Source organism: Chlamydotis macqueenii, chromosome 3, assembly GCF_036417535.1.
Source record: "Chlamydotis macqueenii isolate bChlMac1 chromosome 3, bChlMac1.mat, whole genome shotgun sequence".
Lineage (NCBI taxonomy): Eukaryota > Metazoa > Chordata > Aves > Otidiformes > Otididae > Chlamydotis > Chlamydotis macqueenii.
In genome coordinates this window covers 63,367,030-63,390,803 of record NC_141558.1, presented here as the reverse complement: position 1 = coordinate 63,390,803, position 23,774 = coordinate 63,367,030, and positions in this window count along the sequence as shown.

The window sequence follows — 23,774 nt, the reverse complement described above, 5'->3', positions numbered from 1 at the left end:
AGCCCTCCGTGCTGAGGGAAGGCGACAGCCTCCATCAGTCCTCAGAACAGGCTGGTGCTTGGTCTTGTTGAGCCATTTTGACTCCCTGCTTTATTTCTTAGGGTCTTATGTCTTGTGTACTTATCCACAGCTCATCATGGTGTCCTCACTTAAACCTGCACCAAGCTCATGCAACCATACGCTGCAAACCTGGGCCTTGGCTTGCAGGCACCCGAACTCCTGGGCTGTGAGGTTACGGATGGCAGAAGCACGCCTGACCTGTGAGTGTGTGAGCCCGAAGGGGGAGCTCAGCAGGACCAGCCGTTGCCTTCCTGCAAGGCGGAATAATATTCACACTCAAATGCAATCGAAGCAAAAACAACCCGTGAAATATATTGCTGATGTGGTACAGGAGGTCAAACCAGGAAACCTGAATGCTTCCTCTGGCCCTAAATTTCTACATTTTTCTCACAAACCTGTATAAATTCACATGTTCTCTTATGTTAATAATGTGTGCCTGAAAGGGCTTGTCTTCATGATGTGGCTATAACCTGCTGAAATAGGATTTAACTCATTTGTATGTATTTCATACTAAAATACGGCTTTGCTTCTGCAGGCAGGTTGTCACAAATGTAGCGCAAGCTGTATTGATGTGAGAATACAAACATAGATGCTGAGGGTTAGACCATTTAATTTTATTTTTGACAATTTAAGAGCTAGACTGGGATGTGTATCCCTTGTTAGAGCAAGCATCGTTAAGAGATGGAGGGGGAGTCGTACCTCCTTTTATGCATTGCTCTGAGGTGGTACAACTACGCGGGGCTCCTAAATAGCTCACAGAGCACATAGGCAGGATAGCACTGGAGGACCTACGACTGAGTCTAAATGATGAAAACTGCTCTTTCTGTCCTCCTGCTGCAATAAGCCCATTCCTCACACTGCCACCCTCTGCGTGGTCCGTGGGCAACTGCTTCCTGAGTGCAGGGGAGAGACGGTGTTGTGTGTGGTGGTACCTGTCCCAAGCCAGAGATCAGCTGGCATTCTCCTGGAAAGCAAAGGGAGAAGATACAACAGAAATGGGAAACCAGTTGAATTCTGTTACCTTGTGATAGTAATTCAACAGGAAATAGAAGCTGCCACCAGCAAGCTTTTCTAGTATTCAGATGGTGATATGAATTAGATCAATCGTTATCCACTTCTGCAGTTTCTTCTGCAATTACTTTAAATTATTTTATTAATTGACTATTAGCTAAATAGCAAGTATTCCCACACAACCTGTTTAGGATGTGTGAACCAATTTATATTAAATAAACCTGTTATATACTTGTGCTCTTCTTTCTTTTTTTTTTTTTTCAGTTTTCATGCATTTCTTTAAGACTTTTGAATCAGCATTTCTCTGACCCAAAGTAGAAATGTTAAACAGCCTAGGATTTTTTTTAGAAAATAAATAACGAAAGATTTTGTTTAGGAAATGAACCTGTATAAAGGAGAAGGAACAAAAGTACAGCAGGAAGTTAAGTGTTTGGGTACGGGATTTTTATAGATATGTAATCACATAAACTGAATTAATACAAGGAGCAATGGAACTGTTGCCATTTCTTTCAGGAATTACCCATCTGGTATTGGTGGGCATTCAGCGCCCAGACCTTACTGTGGCTTTTTTCGGAAAGTCTACTCATAGCCACAAGTTGAGATGGCCAAATAGCCTCTTCAAGGCAGTCCACAAGGTTCTGTATACCCTTATCTGCTGTATAAGGAGGAAGGGAATTTTCCTGCTTGTGCACCTTCATTCTCTTGGTCTCTCTTGTCAGCACTGTTCTTTTGAAAACTGTAGAGACTAAACAAGAATTAACCACTAGATGGCTGTATTCAGTAACAAAAGGCCACACATAGGTTCTTATTCTGCTATGATCCATACTAAAGATGAGTTATTATTTTTATAAGCTCAGTCGGTCTTTTCATGGGCAAATTCATCTGGACAGGCCAAAGAGGCCGGACAAGCACCCTGACAAGGTTATTGGCCATATAAGCAATCTTGGTTATTCTGTGTATCGGTAGTTGGGCTACCCCAGATAAACAGGGCTGTAGGGTGCAGTGCAGAGTTTTGTGCAGTAGCTCTTTGCAAAACCAGCCTGAACAGGACAGCTTGGTCAGCACTAAGTCTGAGCATGTAGGTCCTGAGCTGTCCTCTAGTGCTAGACCCAGTCTCATTCTAATGGCAGTCAAGGGTGACATTTTCAGCTGGGACTTTGGGGAAGCTCTCCTGCCTTTTTGAGATGTTGCTACAAGTCACAAATATGGAGTACTCGCTAGTCTGTATCTGTGCCAGCCATGCTTTTGGATGGCTGAGGAAAGGCAAGGCAAAAGTAGCACATCTCTGCTCCTTCCCACAAAGGAGAAGTCTACAGATGCCAAAAGAGGACTGTGGTGGGTTAGTCTTGGCTAACAGAAAAATGCCCATCCAGCTGCTCACTCCCTCCTTCCTCCCATCCTCTTCCAGTAGAGCAGAGGGAGAAAATAGGATGAGAAAGGTCATGGGCCAAGATAAAGACAGAGACATTGCTTGCTAATTACTGTTGCAGGCAAAACGGACTAAAGGGGGGAAAATCAATGTAATTTATTGCCAATTAAAATGGATTTGAACAGTAAGAAACAAAAATAAGATCATTAAAACAATGTCCTTCCTCAACCGTTTCCTAGGTTTAACTTCACTCCTTCAATCCAGACTTGTCTACCTGCCCCAAGTGGTAGAAGGTGGCAGGGATGGGTATGGTCAGTATACAGTGGTTTCTCTCTGCTACTTCTTCCTCCTCTCACTTTTCCTCTGCTCCAGCGTGCATTATCCATGGGCTGCAGTTCTGTCAGGAAAAATCTGATCTGGTGTGGAATCTCCACAAGCTTCAGGAATATGCATTTGCTCCAGTGTGGGTCCTCCATAGGCCCTCCAGAAATCATGGAAAGAAATACCTAGTGTGTCTACTTGACTTTGAACCTTCTTTCAATGATCAACTGTGAAGGCCCTACCCTTGGGTGCATTGGGAAGGGCTCCCAGCAATTCTGCTACCGTAGAAGCAGCCTGGGCACATCTGACTTTTCTTCAGTGTCTCTGAGAGGATGTGCAGAAGTGGTAGACTGCCAGCCCCAGCGAAGCCATGGCACACAGAGCAGGAGCTTCCAGCATCATGCCATCAGGAGCTAGCCACAACCTTACAAGAGGCACAGTCTGGGCCACTGGGAAGGTTCCCAGCAACTGCTGTTTGACCATACTTACTGGTGATGGTCCTGAGTTGATGAAGTGTTCATCCATCATTGCCAATAGGCGAAGGGAGCTGTTGCACATGGTATCTGCTGGTGAGGTCCCACTGATCAACTGATGGCTACGAGGTGCCTTTTTTTTTGTCTTTTATGGGATCCCCTATGTGTGTGCTTTAGCAGACAGTGACTGAGGATACTTTTTAATGCATGGCTTTACAGTGCAAAAGCTAGGCTTGTGTCCTGAAACACAGATCGAAGAGGGCTAATTGTCCATGTTTGCTTATTGCACTTCTGTGGACATGAGTAAATAAAAAAGATATCTTTTTTGTATTTTATCTCAGTAATCCCATGCTGACCGTTATCGGCTTTATCAATCTGCCATGTGCCAAGGGGTGGCTGACTTGCATCTTTTGCTATCTCTAATCATAGATTCGCAGCCCTAGTGATAAAATGGCAGGCCAGCCTTGTAAAGGTCTCTCTACCTGTACAGACAACTCTAGATCTGGCTGTTTCTTTGCTCCCTGTTCCTCAGTTTTGTACACCACCACAACAGCAAAGGCACCCATGGGTAAGGCCCCTTGTCTAAGCAGGACTTTGAGAGTCACAGGCTACGTCTGATGAGGACATTATGGAGTTAGTTAGTGTGATGGAGGAGTCTTCTCAAAGGTGCAGAAAGGTTTGTGCACTGGGTGTAATTTCAGACAGGACCTTAAATGGACACTTGGGCAAAGGAGGGAAGGGCTTGCAATGCGGATGTAGTTAGTGCATGCATACTAGCTCCTGTGAAATCTGGGAATATAGTATCATTTCGCTAGGCTTGTCTGCATTTCTGTTGAAACATTTCTTCCCCAAAACTGACCATGGCTTGTCTCACTATTGCCAAATCAAGGTAAAGACAGCTTAGGAGTGCTTCCAGATGCTTCAGTGGCGTATTATGTATTCTCCACAGAATATCTAGTGACTCATGCTTAGAGAATCACAGCAAACTTTTGTTCTCAGAGTAAAGGAAAAATTAGTTCTGTCAACAGGAAAAGTATTGCTGTGGTCAGCTAGGCTTACAGTGAAAGTCAGAAACAAGAGATCTCTGGTCATGGCAACATGGAAAGTAAAACTTTAATCCAGTTATGTTGTCCATACTTAGCAAGCCTTTGAAGTGCTTTGAATGTTCATTATACTGTGTGACAATCCTGTCAGGCCTGGGGTTCTAGATGGCATCTAAATTAGAACCTTAATAAACCTAAACTGTCTGCAATGAAACTTGAAATGATGCAACCATAGAATTATAGAATCACAGAATCATAGAATGGTTTGGGTTGGAAGGGACCTTCAAAGGTCATCTAGTCCAACCCCCCTGCAAGGAGCAGGGACATCTCCAACTAGATCAGGTTGCTCAGAGCCCCGTCCAACCTGGCCTTGAATGTTTCCAGGGGTAGGTCATCCCTGGTTGCCCACCTCTCTGGGAAACCTGTTCCAGTGTTCTACCACCCTCATTGTAAATGTTTTTTCCTAATATGATAGGCGGATAGAAAGTTAAGACTGATGAAAATGAAATCATGTGCCTACTGCATAGGCGAGTTACCTACAGGTGAGTTACTTCAATGGTTCCCAGTGGCTCGGCAGTGTGTCTGCACTGCTTTAAGCCGACCACAAGCACAGCCTGGGGCACAGCATGCCAGGGCAGAGGAGGTGACCATTGGGTAGGGATCACCCTTTCCAGGCCATATTATAAATTAAAAGAGTCCCATTCAGCTGTAACAGAGTCCAGGCAGAATAATAACGCAATGGCCCTGGACAGGCTAAGGATAAAAACCCCAGTGTGCTACTTGATGGCAGCAAAGTGCCACCATCTAGCATCCTCTGAAAGTTTTTTCCTCTGCCATTTCGTTTGTCAGGAATTAACAGAAAACGTACTCCTCTCTTTAAAGTGGTTTTTTCCAGCTCTTGGAAACACACTGGGCATGTATGAAAGCAGAGGTGCCCATGTCTTAGCCAATGTGGATTTCTGTGCCCCGTGACATCCACTGTTACCCTTTTACCCTTTTACCTAAATGCATTGATCACCCTTGAGGGAAATAAATGCTATTTTTCAGAAATGATTAGATGTGTTTGCATGGATATAGGTACTTAGCTTTAGTCTCCCGTATTTGAAAATGTTGATCCAATCCATAAAGGAAATACTACACACATGGAGTAAGAAACATTATATATTAAGCATTGTTTTGTTACTTTTACCACTTAGAAATAATATTGTTATGTTAAAAAGCTACAAGAAAGCAAATTAAAAATCATTAAAAGGGGCTGAAGATTTTATTTCATAAAGAATTTTGAAATTTTTGAAACGTGTATGTTGAACGTGTCACCAAAGAATGGAAGACAAGCGATAACAATTCAGCAGAAGAAATCTACACCTGGCATTAGTCTAACTTGGTCTCACATAGGAATTTCACTTTAGCAAAAGCCCGTTGTTTCGTGTTCTTTCTTTTCTTCATGAGAAATTTAAGCAGATCATCTGATTAGGTCAGGAATTTCTAATTTCCTCTGAAATAGTATTTTGGCAGAACTGACGTGATATTGTGAAATATCACTGTGATAGCACTGTTTTTTTTTAATTCATAAGTGTTTTTATTCAACTGCTTTGGATTGGCTAACTTTTATAATGCATTTTCTTACTGCTTTTTATAATCATTATGATATCTAGGCTGATTTCATAGGCAGAATGTGGAAACCTGGCCTCACACAAAGGCAAAAGGAAAATCTGTCACTGTATTCAGTACAGCAACTTTTTTCCACCTACAGTTCCTGGACCTATCTCATTCTTGGCTAGGCAATTAAATCACTTGTTTTAATTTTTTAATTTTTTTTCCTGTAGAGCAGCTTTTTGTTTGTTTGTTTGTTTCTACATAGATTAGAAAGAGAAGAGTTTTTTTTTTTTTAATAGAAAGGTTTTAACAGTTTCTTGTACATTTAAAATGTGAACATTGTGGGTTCATCTCAAAAGAGGATCCGAAGCTCAAGGCAGTTTGGCCTGATCTGAAGCGTTGCTACATCTGAGCTACCGAGCATTATTCTGAGTGCCAGTGACAGGAAATGTTTGCTTCTGTATCCATATCTGATGAAATCTTACCATATATTCCTATTTCTTGACATAAAACAGTGAAGCGCTTGATAAAGCACTGAGTTAATCACTGGTCTATCCTGGAAGAGTACCGTGGTACCAAAAAACTTCTCTGCCCAGCTAGGCTGAGTTCCTGTCACTCGTGGGAATTCTGATACGCACTGCCAGGGCTTCAGAAGAAACAGCGATGGAAAATGGCAGGTAGGTCAGGCAATAGCTACTGAAATAACTGGTCCACAAAGAGGGACTGGTGCGTCTTGTTGACCATGACAACTGCCTTCAAAATGTTGTAGCAAATTCCCAGGCAAAGAGTATAGGTGTTTTTTCTACACATTTTCACTGCTCCAGCAGTGAGATTTGAGTTTAGATTATTAGATAACATATTCAAAACAAAACTACTAGAGTCAGCTGAGAGTGTCTGAAATGAGATTTAGCTGAGGCTGAAGCAGTTTAATCAAATTTTTATTTTCATCTCAGTCTTTTGGTAAAAGGAAGGCTCTTTCTCCAGAGCATATCATGTGAAAGTGGTGACTGCAAATTTATTTACAAGATTTCATTAAAATTGTGCAATCTTCTTTTTTTTTTTTAATTATTTTTGATTAATATCATGGCAATAGAAATCAGTATAAGTTTCAGATGATGCAAATAAGCAGTTACACAAGTGTACCCTAGAGACTATTCTTATGCTGAGGGGTGATTTATTTATTAATTTTTTGTCCATTTATATCAATTGCCAGTAAGTCTCTGGAGATGTCTTTGTTGTTTCTAATAACAGGACCAGGAGTCATGCAAATTTGGAGAAAATACATGATTGCAGCTTTCTAAAATAAGGAAATGAGAGATTTCTTAACAGACTGTCAAGCTAATCTTGCACCCTTGTTTAGTCAGCCCTTGATGAAACTGCCCATTGTAATGCCAAAGAGAAAGTGAGTTGTGATTATGAATGTCTTTTAGAGCTTGCTGGCTATGAGTCTAGCTCTGACCATCATCTTCTCTTACAGAAACATCATACTGTCAAGAGAGGATGGTGTCTTTTGTGTCCTGCACCAGCACTAGGAGGCAGGATTAGGTATGTATGTATATATAATATACATTTTTATAGAATATCTCATGTGCTTGATCTAGTATATAAAAATGTCATACAGAGCAGTGTTACTAGGAATGCTATTAAAAAAAACCAACTGAAGTATTGATAGGTTAAATGATTTTTCTAGGTCATATAGGAAGATTGTAGACACTCAAGAACTGCCTCAAATCCCCCCAAACCCACAAAATTATCTTATTCACAGACAGGCCTCTAGGAAGGGTTGATCTAAATACTAGGTAGCGGAAACTGAACTCCAACGCTCTTGTTTCCTCTCTCCATGTAATGAATACTTTGTTCACCTCTTCCTTCTTTCTCTACATGTCTGAAAGTAGTACACATTCAGCGTACCGCAGCAGCTGTACCTTGCTCCTGGCGCGTACATACTGTTTGTTCTGCGTACCTTTAGCAGCTGTCACGAATGCCCATCAGCAAATGTTTATATGAAATTATTATTATTTAGTTAAAGATGTGACACATAACATCAAGGATGAACACTGATGAAAAAGCAAGCTGTCAGATACTGATTCAACAGGCTCAGGACTGCTCATCTGGAACCCAGGGCACCATGAGGTCAAGTACTTTCCCTTCTTCAACCACACACAATACCCGGGGCTGCTCTGTATTTTTAGTTTCAAGAGTTTTCTGTCTTTGGTTTTGGATTGTTCCACTAACAATCACAGTATAAGAAAAGTTTTGATGTGAAGAACTGCCAGGAAGCTCTGCTGGAAGGCTCGTGATGTCCTTCTTGCACTCAAATTTGAAGGGATGGCAATGGAAGATTTCAAACTGCAGACACAAGGCACCTCTGTGCTTCTCTGACAGGCAGGCAAAAAAGCCATGCCAGTTCTGTATGGTTTTCTGTAAGCAGGTGGAGGTGACACCTTCCTCAGGAAAAAGATGTCAAGTAGTAAAAATACAGGTAGAGAGGCAGCGTGTAGCAGAGGGATTTTCACGGGCCTTCTTTACGGGAGAACTGAAGTCTGTTGATGAGCAGCATCTTGCCTGGCTGGTGGTGCCCCTTGGGACAGTAAGAATATTAATGGCTGTTTGAGTCAGTTTCAGTCTCAATATTGAAATTTGCATGAAGTTTAAGAAGAAAAGGGGTTCTTCTCAGTTCTTCTGCTTTTGCAGTTTTGATCAATGAATGAGTATGGTTAGGTAGACAGGCCTTCCTCTGCTGTGCTGGTAGCCTAGTCCTCAGAGTGATGGGTTTTAACCTGACAACCTCCAAGTGACACTGGTCACTTGGAAAGCTGTCACTGACTGTCTGCCTCCTTCAAGCTGACAACAATGCAGTCCATAACGTGCTCAGGCAAGTATGGGTTGTTTACCTGGTTCATTTAAAGTGCATCGTGCTTCTTTTTGCTTTTAGAAAGAAACATGGGCCAAATTTCTCATGAAGCTCTGAAGAGTGAGCTATGGCCCACACAGCTGTATCTTGCTCATTCCTGTGGTATTTGAGTATTTTATTGGACTACATAATGGATAAAAATCTGCTCCTGAAGCTTGTGGTTTTTTCTCTACCTTCAAGGACACTGGAAAGACCAGGAGGCATCTGGATTCCCTTTTATAAAATGGAGGAGACAGAGAGAAAATTATTGAAGAGGGAGGAAACACTTACAAATAGTAGCTATGTGACTTCTCAAGAAAAAAAAAAACAAACGCCTAGTTAAATGGCAGGAAGTGGTTCTTCAGGGAACAATTCTCCCGAGCTCTTGTGCCATTTTTAGCCTTGATCAACTAAGCAGAGCACAGCAGCTCTCAAAGGACCCATGTGGGCACACTGCCAGTCTGAATGACTGAGGAGGGAGAGAGGGCGCCTGCACGCCTCTGGGGAGGTGACACCTCTGAAAACATAGGTATAGAAGACATCTGTAGAGGACTACAGATGATGAGATTATTTCTCTGAAATGTCTAGTGAGTATTTTTTCTTTCATTGCCATTAGGTAGCATTGTCCCATCCTTTTGTCACGGTTAGAAATAAAACCTCATCTTGCACCAGGGTGGCTGCAGCGCTGGTTGGTCTGGCTTGCAAGAGGTAAAGTGAGGTTGTACATCCACATCACAAAACATCCAAAACATGGAGGGTGCAGTTGGACGGTGTGAGAGCCAGTCCTGCCTTACCTGGCCAAGACAGAGCCCCTTTGGCTTGCCTGCATGGGGTGAGAGGACAGAGGCAGCTTGCCTGGGGCCAGCGGTTCCTGAGGCCTTCCTAGGGCTCTCCCCAGAAGATGCGCACGTCTCCAGCCCTTTCTGCTGAAAACAACTGCAGGAAAAATGTGCAAACATCTCAGCACAAAGCCCAAAGCCTGGGTGTGCTCCCAAGCCCAGGGTGAATAAAAGATACTCAGAGCTGGGTAGGCTGCTAATCACTTGGTGGAAACAATTTCTGATTACGCAACAGGCAGCCTTAAATAACCTCCTAGAAAAAAACCCAAACACTTCTTCCTTCTTGATACCTTCTTAAAGAGACAGAGAAGCCCTGAGAAGCAGCAGAGGCAGGCAGCCACCGCGAAGTCCTGCGGGCTTGGCAGGGCAGCTGTGGAGCGAGGGGGAGGCCAACAAGAACCATACACTGGAGGGACAGGCGTTTGGGCCAGACCAGGATGGCTGCTGGTCACGGAGCAACGTGCTTGTTTGCAGAGGGGAAAATGAAATGCAGCAGGCAGGCAGGCCGGCAGCTGCCCAAGTAGGCAGGAGGAGGCTGTGACAGGCAAGGGAGGGGCAAAAAATGGCGAAAAGAGGAACTGGGAAGCAGAATCTACCACAAGGAAACTTTTTTCAGCTGGCGGTGTGACAGCATGCTCACTGCACGATGGTGGCTGTGCCTACCGTGGGCGCTGCACCAGTGCCCTGGCTCACTCGGAGTCCTCAGCACACCCAGCCCCATCCCAGCACGGGCAGGCAACAATGAGCCTCTGCAACCGGAAAGCACAGAGGTGGAGACATCAGGGCTCCAGAGTAGGCAGGAGACCATGCACGCAGCGAAGCTGTGGCGATCTGCCAGCCCCTGGAAGACAGCGGAGCAGTGGGAACTGAAAGCATCTTTTGAGGACATCAGATGAGTGTGCATGATGTGCTGCTCCAGTCAAAAGCCTGTTTCCCATCTGACATCTTCTGGCAGCAATCACTTCTGAAATGGAGGGAAGTACCTGTGACATTTTGGAAAAATATGACAATATTTTTGTGTTGCTTGGAGAGATGTGGCTGGAGATGAGAGCTGTGTCTAAAACAACTCATCCTGAACTGAAATAAAGAAAAACAGACACTTATGTACAAGCACTTGCACTTAAGGTACATAGAGACGTATGAAAAGCACCTAGATAAAGAGTCTGAGGAACAAGAACCATTTTCACGTGGAAAGGAAGAGGTTGCATGAATCACGATATACTTCCAACTTAGATTTTACACTAGTGAGGTTTTAGGGAGGAGAGATACCATCTAAATGTTCGTAGAACTTGTTTTTAAAATGTGTATCTGTGGAAATTCTATACACTGAACAAAAAAAAAATTAAGTGACAGAAGTCAGAATAAACCACTTTGTTTAGCAAAATAGTTGCATGGTCTACCAAATCCTGTCTTGTGATGACAAGCCACATGAAATCTGTGCAGATAAGCCATCACCAGTGACTGGTTTACTCTGTGTCTCTCTGACAGGGGGTGGGGAGGAGTATGCGTAATTAATATCCAGGGGAAAAGCAGGGGACATCTGTTGAAGTAATCTCTCATTACTCTCAAGTGGGTATTGATCAAATAAAATCAAATATGCTTTTGTACTCATACTCCTCTGCACAGCAGAATCTGGAGATGGTCCAAGCAGAAGTAGTAGAGGAGCTGCTAGGTCCCCTCATGGTACACATCCCACCCATCGCTGCAAGCCTGGAGGAGTGGAGGAGGTGGGACAGAGGAGACAACCCTCTGGTAAGATGAGCCCATGCACTGTGCTGCCAGTGTGCACAGAGAACAGACTCGTCCAGTCTGGGTAAGTATTTAAGGGTGAATTTTTTTGTTAAGATTTTTGCATGTGGTCTTTGATTAAGCTAGAAGTAGGAGGACAAAAATGAGTACTTGAAGGTTGGAAAAAGTCACCTGTCATTTGTTCAGGAAACTCAGGTTGTTCTGTGACTGTGCAAGAGAAGTTTCTGGGTGTGGTGTGACTTATCTTTTCCTGTTTCTCACTGATATTCAGTGAGATGGTGGTTTTTAAATTGTAGTTGTTATCTTTATGTGATAAACTTAGTTCTGGTGACAAGATAAATAATGTAAGCAAGACCTCATTTTCCTCTCACCAGTTTGTTTGATGAAGTAACTTACGTTAGTTATGGAGGAAAGCAAGGTAAAATGTAAACACACCCTGTTCTTTTTATTCAGCCTTTCAGTAATACTGTATTGTGATAGGTAAGGACTTCATGTTAAGGTTTTGACAGTATATACAATGATATTGCAAAAAGCTTATGTTATTTTGACACAGATATTTTTACAATGATAAGGTGCAGTGTTAAAAAAAAACAACAAAACAAAGCAACAGAACTGTCTGCATTCTCTTTCTTTGCCCTAATCACAATTTTTCAGGAAAAATTAGTTGCACAAAACTTCTTCTCTTAAATTTGTAATTACAATTCCCTTGACATTTCAAAGCCTGGAAATACTTAGAGCACAGATACCATGGTTCATGTGGTGTGAGCAAGGCTAAGGACAGTTCTGCACACCAGGCTGTCCTGAGCGACTGGTGCAGTGTAAACATGTCTGTCCACACTTGCGCCTCTGGCTCTCTAGAGAATCATTCCAAGAAAAGCTGAGATGGATGAACCAAAACTTAATGGCAAAAAAAGTTGTGTCCTTGTGGGTGACTGGGGTGATGTCAGCAGTTAGAAACTCACACCTAGCTCACACTTACCACACAGTTTGAGCAGGGGTGAATGGCCAGGCTGGGCAGGAGACACACTGCTGAGGTGTTCCATCCTCCCATTATGGAAACACACTTGTCTGGGGATTTTCTGAGATATTTGCTTTCAAAATTCACAGAAAATGTGACAAAATCTGAAAAAAAACCCCCAGATTCTGATAGCCTGTGTTTATGGAAGCAGCAGACAAAGAGATTTCAAGGGGTTTTGCCACAAATCCTGAAGACCCTGGGCCTTATTTTGTGTGATGCGGGGGGGCCTGATGGAGGCGGCTTCAAGCTTGGGGTGAAAACAAGCTGTAATGAGCCAACTTCCCCAGCTTTCCACATTGCCTTGGTCATGCTGGAGAGCCCAAGGGGAGCGCTCCAGCTCCTGCACCCGGGGACTGCCCAGGGTATTGCTGGGCAGGGATAGATGTCCTGACCTGTGTGAATGCCCTGCTGTGAACTGCCTTGGTTCATAAACACCTGGACCTCTGGGTAAAGCAGCAGTGCTGGTGTTTGCTGACATACGAAACACATGGAGAGGAAGAAAGAAATGGAAATTCTGCCAAAGGTGAGGCATCCGGATGCCTGCTGCGCAGCTTTGTGCTGCTGCTCTCCCAGCGAGACCAAACCGCTCAAGCACCTGGACACTGGTATGAAGCCCTGGCGGGTTCACCCAGATTGTGTCCACCAGCCTGCACCTGGGAGTCAGCTGGTGCCATTCTTCTTGGTAATTAGCTCTTTCTAAAGAGGCAACACGGTAATATCCTGTAGTCACAAGTGGGAAACCCCCTCTTTGCAAACGACCTTGTAAAAGTACTGTTTAGGCTCTTCCCAGACAGCGCCTCCAGAGAGAAAAATTCCTTTTCAGACCTATCAGGCCTGAATCTGTTGAGAAAAATAGTCCCAAGGTGTTCTCAGTCCTGCAAGTTGCAACCTTGAGTCCTTGGAGCTGAGAGGGACAGGGAAATCTGAGATAAAGGACGTTTCTCTTGAGAAAAGGTCTTAGCAGGCTTCCTTTGGGTTATCCCCAAGGCAGCTCCAACACCATCACACCACAGGGTGGAGTGAGGACCGCAGAGAAAGAAATATCCCCTGTACAACAAGAGTTTTTGATTTCTCCTTTGGGGATGGGCTACCCTGTGCTCTATCCAGGTGAGCTGCCGCATATCCCGCCTGCCCTGTGGCAACACCGCGCCTGGGGTCCTGCTGGGAAGGACTGCTGATGGGACAAGCGTCATTTGAACACAGCCTGAGTCTGGGCTGAGCTGGCTTGCAAAGAGGCTTGGAGCTGGACCGGGGGATCCAGCAACCTGTCCCAGGAGCTGGCGAGCATCACCAAGTGTTGGTGTGGTCATGCTGACCTCTAGTCACCATGAAGTACCCCATAGTATAGAGCCTAATGATAGCTGGTCTACTGCAAATTTGTCATTTTTAATATCTTTTAGTCAGAAAAATAAAAAGATCTCAATTCTTCATAAGCTTCCCCCCCCCCGAATATAAACTAATCTGAGAGCTATTTAATTCTCCCTTACATGGCACTTTTTATTCTGATAGCAAATATACTTTTAAGTTCTTGTGTCCCTGTGTAAATCTTGTTACAAATATACGAATTATAGTTTCTTAAATTAATGCTTTCCTCTTGAAAGTTTTCACTGACCTGATGGAGGAAACCAATAGCACATTATTTTCTCTCATTTAATATAGGAAAAATATTTTTTTTAAAACTTGTGTTTGCAGTTTGCTTAGCCCTTGTACAACACATCAAATGAGTAGAAATAAAAATAAAGAACATAACATTTTCCAGACTAAAGGACCAAAGAGTCCTTTCCTCAGCTGTGCTGGAGCAGCTCAGAAGCCGAAGTACGGCAGTGGAGCTGGGTGCACGGTGCAGACACGTAGGAGTAGGGAACATTTTGCATTGCCACATAATGCCAAAACTTGACGGTTGAACTCTAACCCAGCACCCTATGTGTCACCTGTTTGTTCTTTTGACATCTGACTTGTTTACAGCATGAACCCTTCTCTCCCACATACAGGGATCGAAACCCCGAAGTCTAGCACGAGATGCCAGAAGATACGGTGGTTTACATGTTCTGAACACAGGATAAGTAAAAATTTATACCTGGTATGAATCTTTTTCAAGGGTTTGACTTTGCTTATTTTTCCTGTGGATTAAATGGGTACACAAGGGCTATGAAAGGTTAATGACACTGGAGAGCCTTTATACACTAAGTTATCTCCCTAGGTCAATTTTTGTCTCAAGTTAGAATTTTCTTGCAGTTTAGAACTGACAGCCGATGAGCTGTGTAAAATGATTAAATCTTTTCAAAGGAATTCCACTTTGTCAAAACAGAACATGAACAGTTGTGGAGGGATGAATTTAGGAACATTTTTGATGTCGTCCCAAGTCCGAGTTGCACTCACATCAAGGAAAAAGCAGAGGTTTGCAAATGTAAAGGCAATAAATAATGTTTTAACATCAACTTAATCTCAGCAGTAGTAAGTATCTCCTCTGGAGATAATAACATTCTAAACATAGAGGGGAAAAGTGTTCAGTAAACATCCTGGTTCTGTATCTAACATTTTCTTTAAAAATTAATGTAATGGAAAGTATTGTTCTTATGTGATACAAGTAAATAACATCACTCCTTCCTGAATGCAACTTACACCCACAAATCCTACAACAGTTGCTTGAAGAAGAAGGAAAACAACCAGTGTCATTCTATGTTAATTATTAGAAAATAAAGCATCTTAAATAAATCTTATTCCATGCTTTACTAATGTCAATTACTAGCCTGGCTGATAAAAGCAATTATGTAGACTTTTGTGAGGTATTTGTTTTAGTATTGTACAATGTTTAAACAGAAAAATCTAACAACAATTGCTGGCAAAAAACTCCATACCTGTTAAACTGAGAACTGTCACCCCAGCAGAGTTATTAATAGGTTGGCAATAAGAAATCTTCAGCACATGCCTTCTCTAGTTGTTTTTTTTGCAGAGATCAGTGCCAGATTTAATCTCATTCTACATTTCCATCTGTGGCCAAGAAGAAAATATTAAGTTGCTGCTGATAAAAACCAAAGACAGGAAGACTGGAAAAACAGTAAAAACAGAGGAATAGGACAGTGAAAAATAGATGGATTATCAAACCAGATCCACTGAAACAAAGGCACTTTAATATAGACAAATGCAAGGTGGGCTATTATGCCCTGAGAACAACAAAGAGCGTAGGGGGCACAGTGGGCAAATAGGTCAATATAAGTTCACAATTCATTACAGGGGTGAAAGGGAATGATGCAATTCATGGACGTATAAGCAAGCCAGGAGAAGAAGTGATTCTTGCCCCTGTATTTCTCATTGCTGAGATTTTTTTCCATGCTAGTAATTCTAAGTCTTTTTACCGGTACTTCCCAGGTCTCACTCAGATCACAATTTTATCTTTATTATGAGTATTTTCCCACTGCAAAGAGGATGTTTATCCCTTGATTATGGCAATAAGTCACTGCAGAAATAGATAAAAGCCAGCTAGATGCACTTCTCACTTAACTTCCTTGTTCATGCCACAGTGGTTTATTCTCATCTCCCTTGATAACCTTGAAAACCTCAAATTGAACAAGTGGGTCATCTATTTCCCCCAATTTATAACATTAATCATTGTGTAAGCTGGATACAAATTCCCTGGTACATCTCAACTACTTTATGATTCAAAGAAGTTAAACATGCTTATCTGCAGCCAACTGCAAGCGGTGCATGGAGAACTGTGGCCCAGTACTTTCCCTTGTCATTGGACAAAATTTCAGAACTTTTGCTTTGTTAGAAAAATCGATGACAGAGCCAAGTAGTTCTTTGATGCAATTCATTAACTACAAAAGAAAACCATGTTTTCTGAATACCTTATTAATGCAACTGGAGGATATCTTGTCTTTGGCGAAAATGCCAAGCATTTTGCCATTAACACTTATTCCAAATAGCCCTGCCCTGAGATAACTGCATTTGCTCTGATTTTCTGCACTGGAAACATATTGGGCCTGAACTGGGAATTATTTGAGAATTCAAATACATTTCTAGAACATTGATAAAATAAACAAGGAAATGGTAATGAAGTGGGCTTAGTATTTAGCTGTTGTTTAGTGCAGAGACATGCATCTGGTTCCACATGCTCCCTTCGGGCACGTTGCATTTTTATTACTCCATATCCCATGGAGTACCTAAAAAACAAGACAAAGTGACTTAAGAAAAATGAAAGATGAGTCTCAAGAGGTGAGACTCAATTGATCCTAAAGTTACGTTATAGAATCATAGAATCATAGAATGGTTAGGGTTGGAAGGGACCTTCAAAGGTAATCTTGTCCAACACCCACTACAAGGAGCAGGGACATCTCCAACTCAGGTTGCTCAGAACCTCATCCAACCTGGCCTTGAATGTTTCCAGGGATGGGGCATCCACCACCTCTCTGGGCAACCTGTTCCGGTGTTCTACAACCCTAATTGTAAAAAAAAAATTTTCCTAATTTCCAATCTGAATCTAACTCGCTCTATTTTAAAACCATTACCCCTCATTTTATTACAACAGGCCCTGCTAAAGAGTTTCTCCCCATCTTTCCTGTATGCCCTTGTTAGGTACTGGAAGGCTGCTGTAAGGTCTTCCAGGAGCCTTCTCTTCTCCAGGCTGAACAGCCCCAACTCTCTCCGCCTGTCCTCATAGGAGAGGTGTTCCAGCCCTCTTATCATCTTTGTGGCCCTCCTCTGGACCCTCTCCAACTGTTAGTGGGAAGTGAGTATGTTCTCAATGCAGATAGAAATATTAAGTATTGTTATTTACATATCGAACTTTTCACCTCAGGATGTCAGTGCATACTGTAATCATCAATGAATTTAATCTCGTAACTACTGAGGAGAGTTAGGTGAGTGTTACTTCTCCAATTACAGGCAGAACAAATATACAAATGGAATAAGTGAGAGGTTAATGACTCCAAATATGCAAGGCATTTAAATGCCTAATAGCCACTGATTTCTGGAGGCACTAGTCACCATAGATTTTGAGTATCTCTATGGTTTGCCCAGCATCAAACTGATTAGTCAGGAAGCTATGAAGTAAAAGGCAATCTATGTATTGCTGTGTTTTTCTAACTTTCTCCAAGAGGAAACATCACCTTAGAAATGGATTGTGAGATTCATCTCATCAAAAGTGTCACCTTTACAGTGTAAACATCTACATCTGGACTAGTCATCTGGACCCTCCTTGTAGTCAAGGGAGGGAAAGACAACAGAGATTAATTCCACCTTGGGTGTCTCCACCGCAAAAGCGGAATACCAAAGTGCAGCCTACACCAGCTGTGGTCATCCACTTACCCTCGCCTTGCGTATTTGCTATCCTGAGATTCACCAGAAAAAATTACAAAACATATCCAGGGGATTTCCGCGCAGTCCTTGATGCTATCTTTAGAGTGCTCTAATGCAGTTTCAGAATAAAGAACTTGTTTGTACTTTTTCTTGTGTCTACTTGTCTCTACTTCACACAGCTCAAAAGAAGAGAGTTTACAGATTAAACACTTACTGGCTCTGCATGCCTATAAAGTTATCATCTCCTGGTTTTGCTGACCTCTGTGATGTCCTGTGATTATTTTCCATTTATTATAAACTTTGCTGGGTTAATTTTATCTGCTGATGATATTTTCATAATTGCAGTATTATAACAGAGATTTCTTCGATCTTTTGTACATTAGCAAGTATTTTAAAATAGCTTATTGCTTTTTAAATAAGTCACTATCAATATGATCTAGCTATACATTCTCTAGAACTGAAAATATTTAGTTACACCCTGAAACATAACAGAAAGGGCATGTTAATAAAAAGAAGTTAGACACAAACAAAGCTCCAGCAGCTATACAGCAGATGTTATTATTACAGGCTGAACCTTCATTGTAGAGAAGAAAAAAAGAGATAAAACCAACCCCTGACTGCTGTATTTCCTGCTGGACTTTGATGAGAGCTTAATTCAAAGTTATTTCCAAATAGGAAGTGGTGTTAAATCAAAAGAGTAAATGCTGTGAAATTTGGAAGGTCAGCCTTTACAGAGAGTGGACAGACTTCTGCATTTCTACAGATGAAGCCATCTGCAAGAAGAAGAAGGCAAGCATAAAGAAGGAGCATTAGGAGCTGGAAATTGTGAGCAAGCCATGCTTGTGAACCTGGCCTTCTCCAAAGCTTCGGGGAGCGGAGGAACATGCCCGACCTAGAAGCTGGCACGAGGGTAGGGCAACAGTGAGGCAGAAGCCTTGTTGCGGTGCAAAATGAAACCACAGGTACCTTGGGGAGTTGGTTGAAGCTGCAAATGCTGTGCCATCTACAGCACATGTAGACACTTCTATAAGTGAACATATAGCCGCAGAGTGGAAAGTGTAAGAAAGCTCTGCACATTAAAGACCAGCTTGGTCACAGCTGTTGGCAGGTTTCTCTTCTGGGAGAGGAGAGTGAGCCTGGATCAGAGGACAGAAGCATGACAGGGAGGTAGCTCAACATTGTAGATGATGTTGTGGTTGTAGTCAACTTACAATGTGCAGACACGTGAAAAACCCAAATCCTCACAAAAAATCTTACCGCTCTGAGGAGGATGGAGTTCATAGCGGAGCCTAAAGTGGAAATCTGGTGTAGCCCCAGTGCAGGGGAGATGAGCAAAGCTTAAAGGTCTGATGTAGCAGCAAACTGTCTGAACTGAAAGTCTGTTAACTAAGTAATGAAACCTCGATGATATGAAATTCTGCCTTAATAGGACTTCCCTGCTGAGTGCCCAAAAGAAAAAGCGAGAGGAAGAAAATTCTGGTGATGAATATGTTAAATTTGACATTCACGTAGACTCAGGTTTGGCTGGGCCTGATGAGGCCTGAGCTACACGTCTGGTCTGAGTAATGCATTTTGAACTTTAATGGTGCACGCTACTGATATGACTCAAATGCACAGGAGTGCCGGCAAGCACCGGAGGCTTTCCTGCCTCCAAGCACCTGAGCTGGCACGAGCCTTCAAAGAACACAGCTCTGCTTGAGGTCATCATTCATTGCTCTATCACCACCACCCAAACTTCCCTTTTTTAAAAAAAGTCTCTGGAAATGATGACTTTTTTTTTCTTTTAGGCAAATGTAGGCTGGTCTAGACATGCACATGATTGTGAAAAAGCCATGCAACATCATCCTTTTCTGTTAGAGTGTGCATTAATAATACATAAATGAAAAATAATGTGATCTCTTCCCTTCAGTAGAAATGTCTTGTCCTCTTTGCAGGCAGTAAGTTCCAGGTTAAATAAGCTATAACCTATCGTGCTGAAATATCAGTTTGGCTACTTTTCTTGCATTTTAAGTGGTTGTGCATTAGGGACCACAGCAGAGGCTAAGACACCTAATTCCCATTAAACCGTAACCAGCAAGTAGTGCAAGATGTGCAGATATTTAAATGAGGTCTTAATGACGAGGTCTGCTTAGATAGGCATGCTTTTGTGGCACCAGGATTGCAACAGAAGAAATTTAAGGTGCATCTTTTCACTCCAGAACCTATAAATGGAAGGAAGAGTCTGTTTTTATAAGACAGCTGGCCAAATCCCCATCCTAGTTATCCTACAGCATACCTGGAGTAAAGTTGATGAAGCTAATCGAATTATTAAAGGTTTACACCAATATAAATGTCACTAGAGTTTGCAGTAAGATGTTTACCAGGCATCACTGCAGTGAGCACTCTTCTGTCACCAATGTCAGACAACAGGAAACAAAAGTCCTGCAACAAGTATTGTCAGTAAGTGGGAATTCTGACCAGGTGATCTCACAGTACCTAATACTTCATGCCGTGACCAAATTGTGCCCCACGGTACTCAGCGGCGTATTTGAGGGAAGACAGTATGAAAAGCATTGGTTTCAAAGCACAAACCACTGCACAGAGCTGTGCTCCTTGGAGCAGATCCCCAGCTCACTGGCTTTGCTTTACGTTGTAAATTAAATGGGGATTTTGACCCCTTCTTGTGATTTGTCACCAAATGGCCATGTTTTTTTTTAAAAAAAACAGTACTGGCTGGGAATTGGACTAACTCATGACATGCATTCGTATGAGCTCATATGAATCCCTCGACGTGGAGCCATAACCAGAGAACAAAACCTAAGTTTGCCCCACCAGTAGTTCACGAGGGGAAATCTGACTTCCTGCCCAACACCACGGATGTGTACTAGAACTTGAACCAAAAAAAAAGGGGGTGGGGGGGGAATGAAATCAATACAAAAAGAATCATTGCTGTCAGAGATCAGGGGCAGTGGGAGGGGGGAGAGATTACGTACGTAATATTATTCACTGTAGTGAGGCTGGAGGAGGGGGTAGTCTGGATACCATGTCGTAGGCTGTCTTTCAATATTAGACACAGGGAGTTTTTTGAAAATTAACATTAGTACAAAAAGAAGTCATCATAAAACTCCCAAGCAAAATTACCTGCTCTTATTTTAGGTTTCTGTTTGACAGACATTCAATATGTGGGGTTTTTAATATATATATATATACATGCATACAAGCTTTTTTTCAATAAACATTTATCTTGACAAATGGAGGCGCAATCACACCAGGCTGACTAGGTTTCCTACAGCTCTTTGGTGTAAAAGGCCTGCAGATCCCTTTGTAAGGGTCCTGGACTCCCCAGGAGGCAGTGGGAGGACAGCTGCTGGACCTTGGGGGGACCGGCTGAGTCAGCTCAGCCTCAGGTTGAGAAGTGATAACACTCATGCAGGAGCAGGGCTGGGCCATGAGAGACATCCAAGTGTGCCCTACTAAATTGAATGGATAGAGGAATAACACTTGTAAGAGCTAGTGGCAGTCTTCTCCAAAATTACCATGGATGGTCAAGGAAAGGGGAGTTAACGAAGCAGCAGCTCAATTAAACCACTTCCAAGCATTTTGTCTTTCTTCCCATGCAGCTAGGACAACCTTTCTGAACCAGGCAAGGGTTGATGCTATCAGTATTTAACACCATGTGGAGAAAGCATCAGCACAGAAATGACTGAACAAGTTTACGTTAGCATGTTGAATCTGCTCCCACCAGCGACAGGTTTGTGGCACAGCCTGTTAACCGTGAGCACCTGAGAAACAGAACGCTCGGATGTAAAGACACCTGTACTTCTAACTCCGGATTTTAAGGGACAGTTTAATATGAACTGAAATTGCAACTGTTCAGTGTTGTGGTTTTCTGTTTCGGTGCTGTACATATTACACCATAGTGTCCTCCTCAAGTAAGCAGGATAAAATTATGTGGTCGCTGCTCCCCTGTGGCTCTCACCTGAACAAAACATGCATCACATCATCATGCTGAACTGCTTATTTTGCAAAGATTGAATGTGCAAGCTAATATCATGCACTGTGATCTCACAGCTGCAAATGGGCAAAGTTATGCTCAGCATGAATTTTTTGAAATTTTATGTCCGAAACACTTCTATCTGACATCTAGATGCTACTGAAATCTCCACAGGCCTCCTCAAATTCTGCCTGAAGTCCTTCAGCCCCTCTGCCAGTAAAATCCCCAAGCACTGAGGATCTGTCTGGTGAGGCTGTGTCCCCATCCTCATGCTACGATGTGCTCAGAGGCCTTTCTGGTGCCAAAGTCTCATCAGCACTCCTAAACATGGCATCGTCCTGGGCACCTGAACTACCTGCTCCGCCATAGCAGCTTAAAAGTCCCTGCTGTGCCTGTTTGGAAGAGGAGCATCGAGTCAAGTATCTCAATCCTAGGTAGGAAAGACACCTTAGCATATCCCAAGAGTTTTGGTGTCATGATTTTTTTTTGTGTAAAACAAAAAGCAGAAATAGCTTTTTGCTAAATCTGCTATTTCTATCACTGTCAGTGTAAGGGCCATAGCTGTCAGATACGGATGATTTAACTGAGTTTTGGTACAAAAAGATGGCAATCTACAGCTCCAGGTTTGGTAGGCAAAAAGTTTTGTTTTTCTTTTTGAAGTAACTTGAGATATTACTGAGGAATGGGGTGGTATAGATTAGGACAGTCTGTAGCATGTGCAGGGACATCAGGATAAAAGACATCTGGCAAAATGGCTATCACTTGTGATTCAATCAATCAATCAATCAATCAGATAAAAAGTAGGTATGAAGCCACCCCTACATCTACACTAAGCCAAACAAAAGTCTGAGAAGTATCAAAAGATAAATCTGCCTTCTCTCTACACAGAAAATGGAGTAAGAACTTTCTTCTTTTCTATATCATAAGTTAGCTATTAAAATAATGGTTAGATCCCTGAGAAATACAGAAACATAGGTAAATTCAGATCATCATACAATCATCTAAAAGTATCCCTTCCCCCAACACAATGAATCTGTAAGCACAGCCTATGCAGTAATCCCTTCCCACGCTGCATTACAAGGAATTCCAGTGCAATGCAAGTAGTCATTAAGCCACTTGTTTCATATCAGTTTTGCCTTCTTGCTAAGGAAAGAATCTCTGGCTATGAAAGATCTGCGACTTAGCAAAGAGACTTCCAGAAGTGGTCACAAAAAGGGAGAATCCAAATAAAACTTCTCTGTTGCAGAACAGGAAGGAAAAAAATAGATGAACTTGAAGAGGTGTCTGGACAAAGAGGAAAGCATCAGAGGGCCAAAATCCCCTAAGGATGTTAGGGAAATACCAGAGTATTTAAAAAAGAAGGTCCTACTAGCTTTAATGTTCCCATACAAGTAAATCACAAGAGACAGGCTGAGCACTCATTTACATAGGAGCTTCAGAATGAGACAAGTCTCATGTGACTTCAAGGTTATGAGTGATGGGCCCAGAAAGCAGCAGAGAAAAATCAGTGGGATCTGGGGCATTTCATCTGAAATCCTTCCTCTCTGCAGAAGTTGCAGTTAACAGCAACTGGAGTTAACCAACCTCCTGATACCGAAGGTGTCATGATGGAGACTCTGCCTTTTCAGCGCGCAGGGCCTGATGGATGCCAAGGCTGGATGCCATGAGCTGCCTCCATCTCCTGGTGGAGACATCCCTCCCAGTCTTCACCTGCTCTTTCAGCACTGAGGTGTCCGCCTGGTGCAGAAGTTCAATGAATTGGGCAGGCATGTGAGTTGCATGAGTTGTAAAGAAAGGGGAAGGAAGGTACGGATAAACAGAGTTGGATTTTGAGAAAGAGGAGCATGCTGATGGGGTTGGTAGACCCAGCAGGCTCTACTCTGGGGGCAGTAGGCTGACTTCTAGGTTGTATGCTCTGAAAGGAGGGGCACATGGGTCCAGAGGGAGCTGGGCTAAACTGTAAGGAGAGCAGCAGGCGTGACAAAGGTAGATAGGAACATGGGCTAGAGAGTTGAGTGAATTACAAGGACTAGGTAACCTAGTGGCAAAAGTACTCAGGAACTTAACATCTACATGGTTTCAATTGGGACACCACTGAAGCATATGCTGAGGTGTGCTTCTGAACAGCCAA